We start from the raw sequence: 14,619 nt of genomic DNA on the forward strand, positions 1-14,619 counted from the left end.
TTCTGGGCACCGCATTTCAAGAAAGATGTGGAGAAATTGGAGAAGGTCCAGAGAAGAGAAACAAGAATGATCAAAGGTCTAGAGAACATGACCTATGAAGGAAGACTGAAAGAATTTGGCTTCTTTAGTTTAGGAAAGGGAAGACCGAGAGGGGATACGATAGCGGTTTTCAAGTACCTAAAAGAGTGTCACAAGGAGGAGGGAGAAAAATTGTTCTTAGCCTCTGAGGATAGGACAAGAAGCAATGGGCTTAAACTGCAGCAAGGGAGGTTTAGGCTGGACATTAGGAAAATGTTCCTAACTGTCAGGGTGGTTAAACACTGGGATAAATTGCCTAGGGAGGTTGTGGAATCTCCATCTGTGGAGATATTTAAGAGCAGGTTGGACAGACGTCTATCAGGGATGATCTAGATGGTGCTTGGTCCTGCCGTGAGGGCAGGGGACTGGACTCAATGACCTCTCGAGGTCCCGTCCAGGATTTGATGATGTCTATTTGCCAGGCTAAAAGATTCAGAAGGAGGGGCGGATATCTCCAAACTGAGACTCAAGATCTGAGTTCGCTTCTGAGCGTTGCCACAGACTCTGCTTGACCATGGATTTCAGCTCTCTGAATTGTTCTGGGTGTCTTGTAAACAAGATGAGCATCAACACTGGCCTTCATTATTTTGGGGCTGATTCCATTCAAGGCATTGGGGTTTGGCAGATGTCACTGGGTCAGTGTGCATGTTTAAGGCCTTCCTCCTCTGTGGGAGTAATGCAGATTTTTGCCTAAATTTCTTCTCCACTAAAAACCAGATGCCGTAGGCCAGATCCTTGTGGTGTCAATCAACATAGCTCCACTTCACATCAGCCCAGATCTATCCCTGTACAGATGGGATATTCAAGCTAATAAGCAAGTATTTCCTTTCCTCTGGCGTGTCCTGATTTTTTTCCCCCCTCTCTCTTCACAGTTATACTGAGACTTACACGCTCACTCCTGTTTTATAGGTCCTGGCCTGGTATGTTGGTCAGGGACTTCAATAAACCGAGGAACCTCAGGCAGATGAAATACAAAAATTAAATGAGATCATAAAATCACCCAGCAATTGCTGGCTTCTTCCCTTGACCCAGCTACAAGTCTGAAAACAGTAAACCAGTTTATTGCTCACATTTGACATCTGAGCAGGCCGAGCTGCCCAGGTGCCAGTGGAAAGAGAGCTCTGTTTGCTTACCTAATAATTGAGGTCAGACAAGAAGGGGGCCGTAGGGGAGGGAAAACCCCTCCCCTCCGCTCACTCTGCAAACAATGGACCTCATGTTGTGTCTGATCCAATGCCGGCTCTAAAACCAAGGAGAATTTTTTTCCCGCTGACTGAAAGGCCGTCCCGTGGGGGACACAGGGCCTCAGACAACCTCCAAAAGCAGGCCTCACCTCTGCTCCACCCCTTCCCCCTGAGCAACATGACCCAGAGGATTGTAGGGCCCGGGTGTGGCAGCAGAAGGGGTCACTCACCAGGCGGGTGGCGAGGACGAGAGGAGTTCGGTAGCAGAGGGCCTGGGCTCTTTGCTTTCCATCACCATGGAGAAGCCGAGGGCAGCAGGCCGGGAGGGGTGGTGCGGCGAGTCTACAGGCTCTTCGAGCTCCTGCCGCCCATGTGGGGAGTGCAAGGAGGGGGAACTCATGCCGCTGTCCTGCCCTGGGACCCTCCCATCAATAGGACGGTTGGGGTGGCCCCCAAAAGTGTGGGACCTGGGGAAGCCCCCCCAAACCATCCAATGAATGGGACAGCTCTGACTTGTCTGTCTCTGGATAAGACTCTCTCCGTTACGTCATTGTGGAAGGGTTTACATGACTGGTGTCCTCATCCCTAATTTATCCCCGGGGTAGACAAGATGGAGACTGTGTCTCATCAGAATGCTTGCCCTTCATCTGCAAAGCCAAAAGCTGCCTGTTGTGTGACACACAGGCTCTATCTACGCCAACACGTAGGCCAGGTGTACTTTAGACCTGGAAGGTCGGGTTAAAATACGCAACTCCAGCTCTGTAAAATACGTAGCTGGCGTCAGTTTACCTTAAGCTGAGCTTGGCGCCGTCTTCACAGAGGGACACTCATGTCAGCTTCCCTTACTCCTCACGACTGCCAGAGAACTGCACTCGGCATTTGATTTAGTGGGTCTTAACTAGACTCGCTAAATCGAATGCCAGAAGATCAATTTCCTTCACAACCAGGCCTAACGTAGATAAAACTTTTGTCAGCCAAGGGTGAGGGAAAAACATCTCCCTCCCGCTCCTCGGCTGACAGGGGTTTTGCTGACAGGAGTGCAGGTATAGACAGAATTATGCTAGCAGGAGAGCTTTATGCTGGTGGAGAAAGCAGCTACAAAGGACACCTTAGAGCAGTGGTTAGCAACTTGTGGCCAGCTCAGGGTTCTGTGTGTGGCCCATGAGACATTTTTGTTTACCGTAGCTCCCACGCAGGGTTGCCAGATTTTGCTGGTTTCCATCCACCCATCCATTTTTTTTTTTTCCTGACCAGCATTACAAATGTGATTCCCACACGGAGCCAGGCCACGTGAAGTGAGGTGCGTGCGGATTGGACACAAGATTGACTCTGAGAGCTGTGGGCTCCCTTTGCAGCCAGTCACAGTGAGCAAAGCTGCTGTAGCCCGGGAGACTGCCTTGTTTACAACAATCTTGCGGCCCCTCTGAGACGATGGAGGGCCATCCGTGTGGCCCACACGCTAGCCTAGGTTGCCCTTACAGCAACAAAGCTGAAGTGGTCCGGCTGTGAGGTCGGTAATGTAGACCCAGCCTCAACGTTGGTCTACACTGATCTGAAGTTAGCTAATGCATTGTAACTCACTTCTACCTTTCCCTAAGCAAATGCAAGTTAACACATTCCACCTCGGGAACGGGTGGATGATCAATCAGCTAAACCAGGGGTGTCCAAACTTTTTTCAAAGAGGGCCAGATTTGATGAAGTGAACATGCGTGAGGGCCGACCATTTTGCCTGACATTCTTTGAACCATTAAAATTAAATGCAAATTAACTATTTTATGCAAAGTTTATTGCAAACGGCATACTTTTCATTTCGTCACATGGATGACAAATCTAAACAGGTGTTAAATCACTCTGCCTTTCATATCTGAAGGCCAGATGAAAAAAAAATCCAGGAAGCTGAAATATATGTCAGGAACATTGTAAAGTACATTACATATTATTGGTAATAAAGGTTGTCTGTCAACTTTTAAGTTCAAAAAATATGAACAGGAACATAACACCAAGTATACATGTTGTGTCAAATATATTTATAACTGATTTAGACCAACTGACTAACTGAGATTTTACAATGTATTCATCTCAATACATATGGATTCGTTGGGGGCCATAAAAGATAGATATTGCCAAATTACCTGGGGGGCCGTATTAAACCGGAACACGGGCCACAATTGGCCCACGGGCCGGACTTTGGACATGCCTGAGCTAAACGGTATTAACCTGCATCCACACTTGAAACAAGGCCGAGTCAATGGTCCCTTGTGTCGTGTAGATCAGTGTTTCTCAGCCGGTGGTACATACGAGTGCCTTTAGGGGCACTCCAGAGAAGTCTGGGGGGTACGTCAACACAACTGACATTTGGAGAAAACTGAATTTTTGTGTTCAGTTTTACAGAGTGTTATTATTTTTGTCTTTTTCATACCAAAAAATTCATCGCCCGCCCGGCTACGATTAAGTTGTTTAAACAAATGTGTTGCAATGGTAGAAAAAAATGTGTTTCTGAAAACTGTAGGTACAAGGGAGACTTAATTTTTTTTGAAAAAGGGGTACTTCATAAAAAAGGTTTGAGAAACACTGGTGTAGACAAACCGTGAGTCCGTGACAGGTCCATCGCTTGTAGCATCCTTCTCATTGCTCTTGTCCCCACCGTGTCCTCCTGGCATGGACTCCACTGCCCTTGGTGATTCCTGACTCCTGGTGTGACGGGAGCAAGGAACTATTTCACGGGGCTCTTTTTCACTGGCACTAGATAGTGTACCTCCAAGCCATCAGCCTTGCTCCATCTACAGAGCTTCTTCTTAAGTTGCAGCTCCGAGGGGAGTCCGTGCTGCTGTCTACTGTGTTAACAAATTAAACGCACTTAACATGCCATTTACCTTTTCCCCCGGCACAACACCGAGCCTTTCATTGCGGGGGAAGAAAGGGTGGAATCGGGGCTCTGTAAATGCTGAACTGTTGTGCAAAAACAACCCTGCTCCGTATGCCCCAGATGGGCGTTACCTGGGCACAGAAACTGAGGCAATGGCTCAAAGCCAACGTGGGATGAAAAACAATTATTCCATCAACGGCTTTCTCTCTCCCCTCCCCACCCCCTACTTGCCTGTTGCAGGGGATGAGCCATATCCGTGCTCAAGCTGTCACGACGGATGGATTGATTTACAAGCGCGGCCGAGACGCACAAAAGGAGCGGTGAGTAATTACTGCCGTGGGCGGCTGTGTACTCTGCAGGCAGGGACACTGGAAGGAGAGAGACTCATAGCTGCTAACCACGCCGCTCTGGAGGAGGCGACTGCCCTGCCCGGCTGGAGGGGCCGCTTTCCACCAAATAGTTGATCTGATCTTCTCTGGAATTAACATGCACAGTGGGCAGGCCTGGGCTTCCTCTTGCTTATGCTGGTGGAAATCAGGGGTAACCCCGCTGTGCCAATAGTTGCCCCTGAATCAAGCTGGTATAAGTGTAAACACTGCGTCGTCCTTTCCCTGTAAAAGGCGGAGACTCTGGAGATCGTTGGTGTGGCCAAAGACTGGCCTTGGGCAAATCACTTAATTTCTCTGTGCTGCATCAGATCTGTAGAAGAAGGATAAAAAGGGGCAGAGTCTCTCTCTCTCTCTCTCTCTCTCTCTCTCTCTTTTTAAACCTGTCGTCTGTTTAGAGGGCAACTGTGACCTTAACCTAGGCTTTCTGTCCCACCGTTCGCCAGCTGGGCTTTTTAGGGCAGGGGCTGCCTGTGGCAGAGCACCCGGCAGAATGGGCCCAAGTCTCAGCTGAGATCTCCAGCTAGAGTCACAAAAGACCTTCCCGTTTAAGCCCTCAACATATTTATTTCCCCACCCAATCAGAGAGGGTATGTCTACACTAGCTCGTTAGTTCGAGCTAGGTAAAATGAGGGCAACCGGGGTTGCAAATGAAGCCCGGGATTTAAATATCCCAGGCTTCATTTGCATCTTCCCGGGCACCGCCATCCTTGTGGAACGAGGTGTACTGGTAGTTCGAATTAGACATCCTAATTTGAACTACCTACTCCATGTCGCGTGTAGCCGCAGGCACGGAGTTCGGACTAAGGGGGATTTAAAAATGGCGGTGCCCGGGAAGATGCAAATGAAGCCCGGGATATTTAAATCCCGGGCTTCATTTGCAACCCCACTTGCCTTCATTTGCCTACCTAGCTCGAACTAACGAGCTAGTGTAGACATACCCAGAGAGACTCCAGACCAGGAATTCATCTACAAATTTGAAACTGTTCCCCCGGGCTTCAATAAAGGGGTTTACTGAAATTGCCTTTGTGCCTAAGTGGTTAATAGAAATTGCCTTTGTAATGTACTAACTGGTTGAAGTCGTAAATGAACTCCAGTCCCGCCGTGTCCCTCGGTAATTGAGTGATAGAATGCTTTGGTGGAAAGGTGGCTACCTTTAAATGCATGATTGAATGTCTAAGGAGGTTCTCCTGTAAAACAAGCTCTCTTGGTTCAGGCCATGCATGTGAGCTGTCTGAATTCAGTTCTGCTGCTGCCTTTGTATCCAGGGTCTGTGCCCAGGGTTATTAAAGTTACTTTGAAAAAGTCATCAGCTGCCTATTGCTGGTCAGGGAGTCTGAAAAGTTATTGGTTACATATCACTGCCTGCTGTGCTCCACAAGATTGCTGATTACTCTGAGATGACAGTGGCATTTTGGCCATCTTGGATACCATGACAACAACCATTTCTCCTGCGGGGTGAGGCGGGTTGTGGGGAGGAGGGGAGTGGCATGGCTGTTTGGATGCTTGTAAAGTCCTCTCGTTGCTTTTGTGGGATGCGCTTTAAAAAAAAAATCAAAACTGTAATGCAGATACTCGTGGTGCCTCTAGACAGTGGTGCTATTTTGGGATACGTCCAGTATCCTGAAATAGTGTTTTCTGCATCTTGACAGCACGCCCATTCTTTCTAAATAGCTTTAGAAATCACGGGCATGCTATTCCGAGGTCCCGGTAAACCTCGCTCCAGGAGGATTAAAGGACGTTTTGGAATAGTGCTCTACTTCGAAATAAGCCACTTTGAAATACACTCGAAATAAGCGACCCAATTTGTGCAGCTCAAATCGTGTAGCTTATTTTGAGCTACGGGTGCCGTGTAGATTCACCCTTAGTGGTCTGTGAAGCAGTTAGAAATGTAGAATCAGAAAACCCCAAGACAAAGCCGTATGAAAATAGTTCAGAGACAACTCTGGGGGGAAAATGTAAAGTAGAGAGAAGAACACAACAGCCTTGGACAAAAGCTAAGACAACAGGGCCAGACTCTGGGCCTCATTGGAGTCCACAGGAATTTTGCCAGTAGGGATGGATTTCCTGCTACAGCAGAACGGAACTGGCAAGCAAAATATCCGCACATGGCCAAGGAAACTCAGGACTAGCAGTGCCCATCCTAAAGCAGCTGGCAAGAGGAATTCTTTAATGATGCCAGACAGGATGGCTGGTTTTCTGAGTTGTCCAGAAGCCAGATTCTAGCCATGCCTTCCTTGCACGTGTGCTTTGGCTTCAACCAATCTTGGCATAGAGTAAAGCTACCTGGGCCCGCTCTAACCAGCCAGCATACGTTCCTCTCCAGGTAGGTAGGGGTGGCTGTGCACTGCAACACACCACCTCTCCCCTAGGACTGCGGTGCGGCAGAGACAGACAAGTCAGCGTGCTCTTCTTGACAACCACTAGTGTCTGCTCCATGATGGGCTTATCCAGCAGCATTCCACCCCCTTTTGCTTCATGGGACCCAGCACAGAGGGGTTTGAGTCTAGCAAAGAATCTCACCTAGTACAACATGGTGGTTGGGCCTGGGGGGTAAAATACAACCTAAGTCGACACGACCACGTTCCGCTGCAAGACCTACAAGGAACTCGGAATTGCATCTGCCAGTTGAGCAGCTCCCAAGCTGCTAGTGTGGGAAATAACGTGAAGATCGCAGGCCAAGATAACGACTCTCTAGAGCAGGGCTACTCAACATGCAGCCTGTTTGTTTGCAGCCCGCGGAGCAGTTTGGGTTTACACGGGGCTCAACACGCAGCCTGCGGGTGGGATCCTTCGAAGTCGGCCTCCACAACGACGAGGCGTCTCCCACGCAGGGAGAGCACTGAAAGACGCAGGCGGATGGGCTGGCTGGAACAGATGGGTGCAGGAGGTCGGCGGTTTTAGCCATGAGGGAGGGAGCGCCAGGGCATTGTGGGAAGTGCTGGCTGCGTAGCCTTATGAGCAGAGCCTGAGAAATGCTGACTGGCTCACACTGGCCATGTTTGGGTCCAGCATCGCAGCTTACTCTTTGTATTCATGCCCGTCTGTGTGAAACAAGCTATTTGCATATATTTGCATATATATTTGCATGTATGTGCAACCACACTTAGGCTATGTCTACACTCGCGGCTTCTTGCTCAAGTAATATGCAAATGAGGCTAAGCGTGGAATATCGCCGAGCCTCATTTGCATATCTAATGAGCCACCATTTTTTTCAGAAGAGGCTCTTGTGCAAGAAGGAGCGTCTACACTGCCCCTTCTTGCGCCAGAAAAACCCTCTTGTGCAACGCCGTTACACCTATTACTTTTCAGGAAGAACGGCGTTGAGCAAGAGGGCTTTTCTGGCGCAAGAAGGGGCAGTGTAGACGTTCCTTCTTGCGCAAGAGCCTCTTCTGAAAAAAATGGTGGCTCATTAGGTATGCAAATGAGGCTCGGCAATATTCCATGCTTCGCCTCATTTGCATATTACTTGAGCAAGAAGCCACGAGTGTAGACATAGCTTAAGTTGTGGCCCTCGGCATGTGCTTTGAGTATCATTGTGGCCCCCGGGGCTTCCAAAGTTGAGTAGAGGGACAAGCTGTGACAGACCGGACTGGGTCTGAGCACCGCTGAGGGCGTCTGCTCAGGCCGAATTGCTCAAACTCAGGGCTCCTTACAGCCCCTGACTGGAGACTGTTCCCAAACAGGCCACAAACCAGTCACACCGAGTGTGTCAACTGCCAATCTGGCCAGCAGGAAGCTGCACAAGCAAAACCCCTCAGACGCCCCAGCTCTCCCTGTGCCCCAATCGCCGCTGGGCTTGCACACAGGTGAGGGGCTCTAGAACCCAGTCTCACCTATCCCGAACGGGTTTTTCCGGTCCCCAAAGACCAGCCCCAGTTCCCAGTCAATTTACACTTTGGATCTTACCCACAAATCATGCTGGGCCAATCCTTTAGAATCTAAAATCGAAAGGTTTCTTAATAAAAGAAAGGAACGCACGAGAGTAAGGTTGCTACGGAGAACACATGCCATGCATCGAATCACCAAGTTCCCAATGCAGGATCTCAGCAGCGATGTTACAAACTGCTATCTGAAAAGTCTCTGGTGTACATCCGATGTCAGGATGGGTCCACGGTTCTTCCCGGCGCGCTGCTCCTCGCAAGGCTGCGTCTGGGATCAGTAGCAGAATTGAAGGCAAGATGGAGCCGGCCGCACGGCCTTATAAATCTGTCCTGGCATCCTCCTGGCCAGAGCAGGTCACATGGTTGAGTGACCGATCTTTGTTACACATGCTGGCAGCCATTCTGGCCTGGCTGGTTTGCGGGTCCCAGAAACATTCCTCGGGTGTGTACTGGGCTCCTTGAGAGCCATTGTCCCTGGAGCCCCGCTAATTCGCATCGTCACTGACTGGACATTCCTTCCTTATAGCAGGCAGTTCAGGCCCACTGCTCTGTCTCAGGCAGAGAACACTTGCAGTATCAGCACAGAGTCCACATTCATAACTCCGCATACAGATATCACACCGGTACATGAACAGCATATATAGAATCAGTAGAACATAAGCTTTCGTTTGACACCTCACATGGCCCCCTTTGTATAGACTTTGGGGCAAACACGCCCCATGAGTGCAGCAGTGATCTGGCTGCTCCCCTTAAAATCCAGTAACTTGACACCAGCTCACCTTGGTACCACGTGCCTTGGTGCTCTGAGGAACTCTGGGTCTAATTCCACATTGCACTGAAAGCAGAGGAGCATTAGACTGGTGTAGCCATGCCAGCCTGAGCTTAGTGGCGTACAAGGTAGAGCCAGACCTCTTGAGGTTTGAAGGGGCCATAGGAGAAAAAAAATCCATTTCCTTCAGTCTTATTACCCACCTGGGGTTCTTCTAGGTCTTCTAAAAGAGCATTTTCGGGAGCAAATTAAACTTGATCCAAGTCCCCGGCACCTGCCCCGCTTGCTGGATTTCGCTGGTTGCTTTGTGCCGCGCTCCCACCCTTTAATTGAATGATTGGCACGTCCGCTGACAATGAGAAAATTAAAACTCCATGCTACCTTTCCGACCACACGTGAGAACAAGGAGGCTGAATGCCAGTTAGTAGCATTTGGCTGCACAATTGGGATTGTTCCCTCCTCCCTGCTCACAGTTTTCCTCCAGAGACAACAGTGTTTGCAAAGGCTTAATAGAGCAGGAAAGAGCAGGTGTGAAAGAAAACGTCGATTACTATCGTTTTTGATGATCCTGGGTACTGCCACTCATAGGGATGGGGCTCTGGCTGTCAACGTACCTTTCCCTGCTGAAAATTCACAATGTGCTTTTCTTACAACGTTGGTTAGAACTTTGATTTGGGAGATTTTGATTGATAATATTTGCGCTACAATAACAACCGTAGGCCTGAATGAAATCAGAGTCTATCTGTACTTGTTACATAGCAAGGAATAGCTCTTTGCACTAACAATTCAGTCAGAATTAACAAAAGCTATATTACTTCATGATGATATAGATAAACAGAGGCAAAAGAGAGATGAAGGCCAAACCTACACTGCGGAAGCTAGAGGCACAGAGAGCTGAGTTCCTATTTGGGCAGCCAGTGAAGAACTAGGTACTCCCAAGATTTCAGGACACGCCAAGCTGAGTTACTTTGTATACGTGGTCGTTTATCTTGGTGTATATATTAGAGCAGGGCTCTTCTGAAAATCTGGGTCTGATTTTTTTTTTTTTAAAGATTCTGAATGTTTTTGAGAAATCAGCTCCTAAGTGATTTGTCCATCGTCCAATGCACAGAAGTTTTGGAACCTTCCTTTCCCTCCTCATCACAGATATCACACCGGCACATCATCTGCTGGCATGGCTCTGGAATTTTCTCAGTTAATTTCCAGTCCCCCAAAAGCTAATGGGTTGTATTTATTTCTGTTCCTTCGGTGCATCTGTTCCACTGAATTATTGCCATCACTAGCTCTGTTTTGAGGAGTGAAAGATTGCCCTGAGTTTGGGCTCGTTTTGTTTTATTTTTCCCTTTTAGCTGGGAGCATTAATAATCAGCTCTCATTATGCTGGTTAATTTTTCAAATCCCCATATTCTTCATGCCTGGTGCGCTCAAGCCAAAAGCTGAGACTAATGTAGGCAAATGAGATGGCTAGAGTTACTCATTAAAAAAAAAAAAAGTTTTGGCAACCTAGTGAGTATTCAAAATCTCACTTTGTGGTGAGAGCAGGCAACTTTTCATCCCCATGAGCAGCCCTATGGACAAGGGGGGTCACTGTCTCATCAGTATAATCGAGGACAGACCTGAGGGGATGCCATGCGTTTCAGTGCGCATACATTTCAGTGACCTTGCCTGGGTGGGTCATGAGGTTTCTGGGCCTCTAGGTTACCCTTTTGGTGCAGGGGGGGTTATGTAAGCCATCCCCAGACGTGAGTCAGGTGTCTGCTGGGTATTTCCCATCTAGGTACCAAGGACTCCCAATTCCAAGAACTCGTCTTTTCTTCTGAAGGCTATAGTGAAAGCACCTGGCCTGGAAGATGAAAAGTGGTGCACTGGCCACTTGGTAGTGCGGTCGTCCCTGGTGCTGTCGGGTGCTGGAGATGGATGCTCCGTGGGAAGTTCCATGCTTCCCACCTTTCATTGGAGGAGAACGTTGATTAATTTCCTTGTCTAAGAAGGGGGAGAAAGTAGAAAGTTGGGGGGGCAGGAGGAGATCTGAGTCCCATAGATAGGTGACATGGGACAGTGCTGGTCCCACAGATGGGGAGGAACGGGGGGAACGGCATGAAGCTAGCGTAACACCAAGAGGTGGAACCGAACCTGGGACCTCTGGAGCTTCATGCTTGAGTGTCCACAGCTTGAGCTCAAAGCCAGCCGCCTGACCGCTAAGGCTGTAGAGCAAACACCTTCTCTCTTGCTCTGTACGTGGTCCCAGTGCCCCTGCATGGGACAGTGCCTCCCCCCTACCCAGCAGAGGTTACACTAGAGCGCGAAAAGGGGCTCTGAGCTGGGGTTCCTGAGGTGTTGCCTGGGGAAATCCTGGTTTCACCCTGGCCCATCTCTCATCTAGACGTTGTTGTAGTGGATTCAGAGGGTCTCTGAGGCAACCACCGAGGTAAGTTCAGTGGTGGCCCGTCGATACAGGCGAACTAGGCGGTCGCCTACGGCGCCAAGATAAATGGCTGTTGAGGGCTTTGGAGGCGGGGGCGCCGATCGCGCGTTTCGCCTAGGGCGCCAGTTGCCAACAGCTCGTCTAGGGCCATTCCTGGGTAAGTTGAAGGGGGCCGTGATTGTCACGCTCTAGGCACCACATCAACCGCCCTTTTCTTTGTTCCCACATTTTTAGATGATGCCCTTTAGTTCATGACCCTAACTTGGTACATTAGAGAGCCCCTCACAAGAGAGCGTGAGGCCGTGAACTCTTGACCTTCCACCCCATCTGTGTGGTCACCAGAAGCCGCGTGCACTTCGCTGGGATGGCAGAGCCACAAGGCTGCGCAGAGGAGCAAGGGAGTTGTGATATTTCAGCCCCTTTCCTTTTGGCACCTCTGTAGTGTCGCGTGTAAGAATCCAGGTCAGACCTGCCAAGCGTTCCCCCCCAGGGAACCTTTATTCCATATGCTGGCCAGGTTCCTTCCTGGGATTCGGCTTTAAATCTCCGTTTCAAACCGATAATTAAAAAATCATAGCGTTGACATTACAAATAGAGCCGAGGGGGGAAAAGAAAAAAAAAACCTACTTTGCCACTCAGGGGAATCTATCAAAGCAGCTCCCGGGGAGACTTGGCCGTCTTTAATGATTTGCAGAGGTATGGAGTCACTCCCGCTATTTACTGAAATCCAGCGAGCTGGCTGCCATGCAAATTGCTGCACAGGGAGATGTCTCAGCGTTACAGCTGGTGGCTACCTGGAGCCGCTCTTTGGGGAGGCTGGTAAGGGCTGAGCATCAACGGTGACTTTCTGCCTGCCAAGCAGGTGTAGAGCCCACAGAGGGGATAAAAGCCTGTTGCGAGTTAAGGGAGTTCAAACCACACCGGCGGTCGTTGAGTTTACAGCTCAGATCATAGGACAGGTTGACGCTCTCTAGACTGGCACTCTCTGGTCCAGCAACCCCCGTGATCGGGTATGATTTTTAGCCACATGTCCAATTAGGGAGCTGTCTGGGTTGCTTGGGTGGAATTGGGGGGGGGGGGGGATCCCAACTTTGTGCCCTGATGGGGGAGACCAGAGCTTCTGGATGGTGGGGGGGGGGGACCTAGAGGGCAGGAAGGCAGGTGTCAGGGGTGTGATCTGCACACTGGGTGACAACCCCAAGGGGATCTCTGTGCTCCAACCCATCACATAAAGCATTCAGGTTTCCTGACCATTCAAAAAAAAAAAAAAACCCAAAAACCAACAACCCGAACTTGCTCATGAAAGAAAAGATTCTCCTATTTGCACCAGCCTTGACTCAGAAGTCTGTGCTCCGTCCCTAGCAAAATTAACCCACAATGAATCTGCCTTCAGGAAAAGGAAATTTTAATATGAGCATGGTTTCCTCCCCTCTCCACTCCTCCCTCACAGTGTTACCGAAAGGGTTCATCCTGGGAAAAGTGACACAGTCATTTTACACACGTGACTAGTGATGTGAGGACAGGTGCTAGAAGCATCTCCAAGTTGAGTCTGCAGCATGGCAACATTAAGGAACAACCCTCGGGGGTCTACCCTGGACAGCCTTTAGGGACACGGCTGTGTCGACACAGCCCTCTCGCTAAGGGCTTGTCTACGCTGGTGTGTTTTGTCACCAAAAACTGCCTTTTCATGACAAACCAGTGCCACACTACTCTTGTCAGGAAAAGCACCCAGTTTTTGTGACATCTTCCAGCCCTGCCAGAGACTTTTGTCCTTTCCTTTCCTTTTGTTGACAACAAAAAGCCAGTGTGGGCTCTACTGTTTGTTTTGGTGGGAGAACTGGCTTCTGCCAGTATCCCACAAGGCCTGCCCTGATGGCTCTGCTCAGTGTTCTGTGATCTCTGCTGCCCTGCAGGCCTGCACTCCCTCCCCTTTAAAGTATGAGCTGAGAGAGCTGCTCTGTCTGGGGAACAAAAAAACAGCAACTCATTGGAATGATCCTGTTCTGCCCTGCTAGGAGCCCAGCGGCAGGCAAGCTACTGCTGCAGAGGGAGGGCTGGAGAGCTTGGATGTTCCTCAGCATGGAGAACTCCCAGAGCTCTGAGGGAATCCCCAAAAGTGCTGGGATCAGCTTTGCCTTCTCACTGCACTGCACTGTGGGATGCTTACCCACAATGCTTTGCTCTGTCTCCAGGGAGCTAGCCATGAGACCATGAAATATCAACAGTTGGAGGCAGAAAAAAAAAAGTGAGACCAGTTTTCACTTTTGGCGACTCTTGCCTGTCGACAGCATGCCGTGTAAACACAGTTTATCCACCCCTTAGGGGACAAAAAAGTCCACTCCCTACGAGCGGCACTTGCTTTGTTGGCAGGAGAGCATTTCTTCCCACAAAGCACAGTTTACACGGGCACTTGCCAAGACCAAGATGTCACCATTTGGTGGTGGGCAGGGGAGAGTTTAAGCACCTGTGAAGGACAAAAGCTTTGCCACTCAATTGGCAGTGTAGACAAAAATCTTTTGTGGACTGAGACTGCAACCACGGAGGGGTAAGGTGCTATTCATTTTCGGGCCCATTAAAATAATCCAACTAGTTTCATGTGAGATAAATTGCAGGATTTGGTCCCAGGAGAGATTTTTATGATGCATGGAGGGGATGCTAGGCAGTGAGTGGTCCAGTCTTTCCTACAGATGCCCAATGGCACACGGCCCTCATCATGAGGCTCAGATTCACCCAAGAGCAGGTGAGGCAACTAGACAATCCCAAACCCAGAGCAGAAAAGATTACAATGAAAGCTGCCGACGTGGCCATATATGATCATCCCTGTAGTGGGAAGATGCTGAATTTAACTATTGTGGCCTTGGTCCAGTAAAACATTTTAGCACGAGCAGACTCAGCGATTTCATTCTCCATGGAGCCCTGCATGTATTTAAAATTATGCAAGAACTTAAGTGGTCCCGAGCCTTAGCAACGCAAGATGGATACAAAATGAACGTAATAGTGTTGTCAGTAACATCACTGCCATTAAGG

General features: G+C 49.3%; 1 long non-coding RNA gene across 1 annotated transcript in view; it reads left to right on the top strand.

Moving 5' to 3' along the window:
• The window catches only part of LOC142820954 (uncharacterized), a 52,179-nt gene that overhangs the window by 17,146 nt on the left and 20,414 nt on the right, over window positions 1-14,619 (top strand). The window contains exon 2 of the long non-coding RNA XR_012897984.1: window positions 4,369-4,448. This is a non-coding gene — a long non-coding RNA (uncharacterized LOC142820954). The remainder of the gene's footprint in view (window positions 1-4,368; window positions 4,449-14,619) is intronic.

Source organism: Pelodiscus sinensis, chromosome 28 (assembly GCF_049634645.1).
Source record: "Pelodiscus sinensis isolate JC-2024 chromosome 28, ASM4963464v1, whole genome shotgun sequence".
NCBI classification, from domain to species: Eukaryota; Metazoa; Chordata; order Testudines; family Trionychidae; genus Pelodiscus; species Pelodiscus sinensis.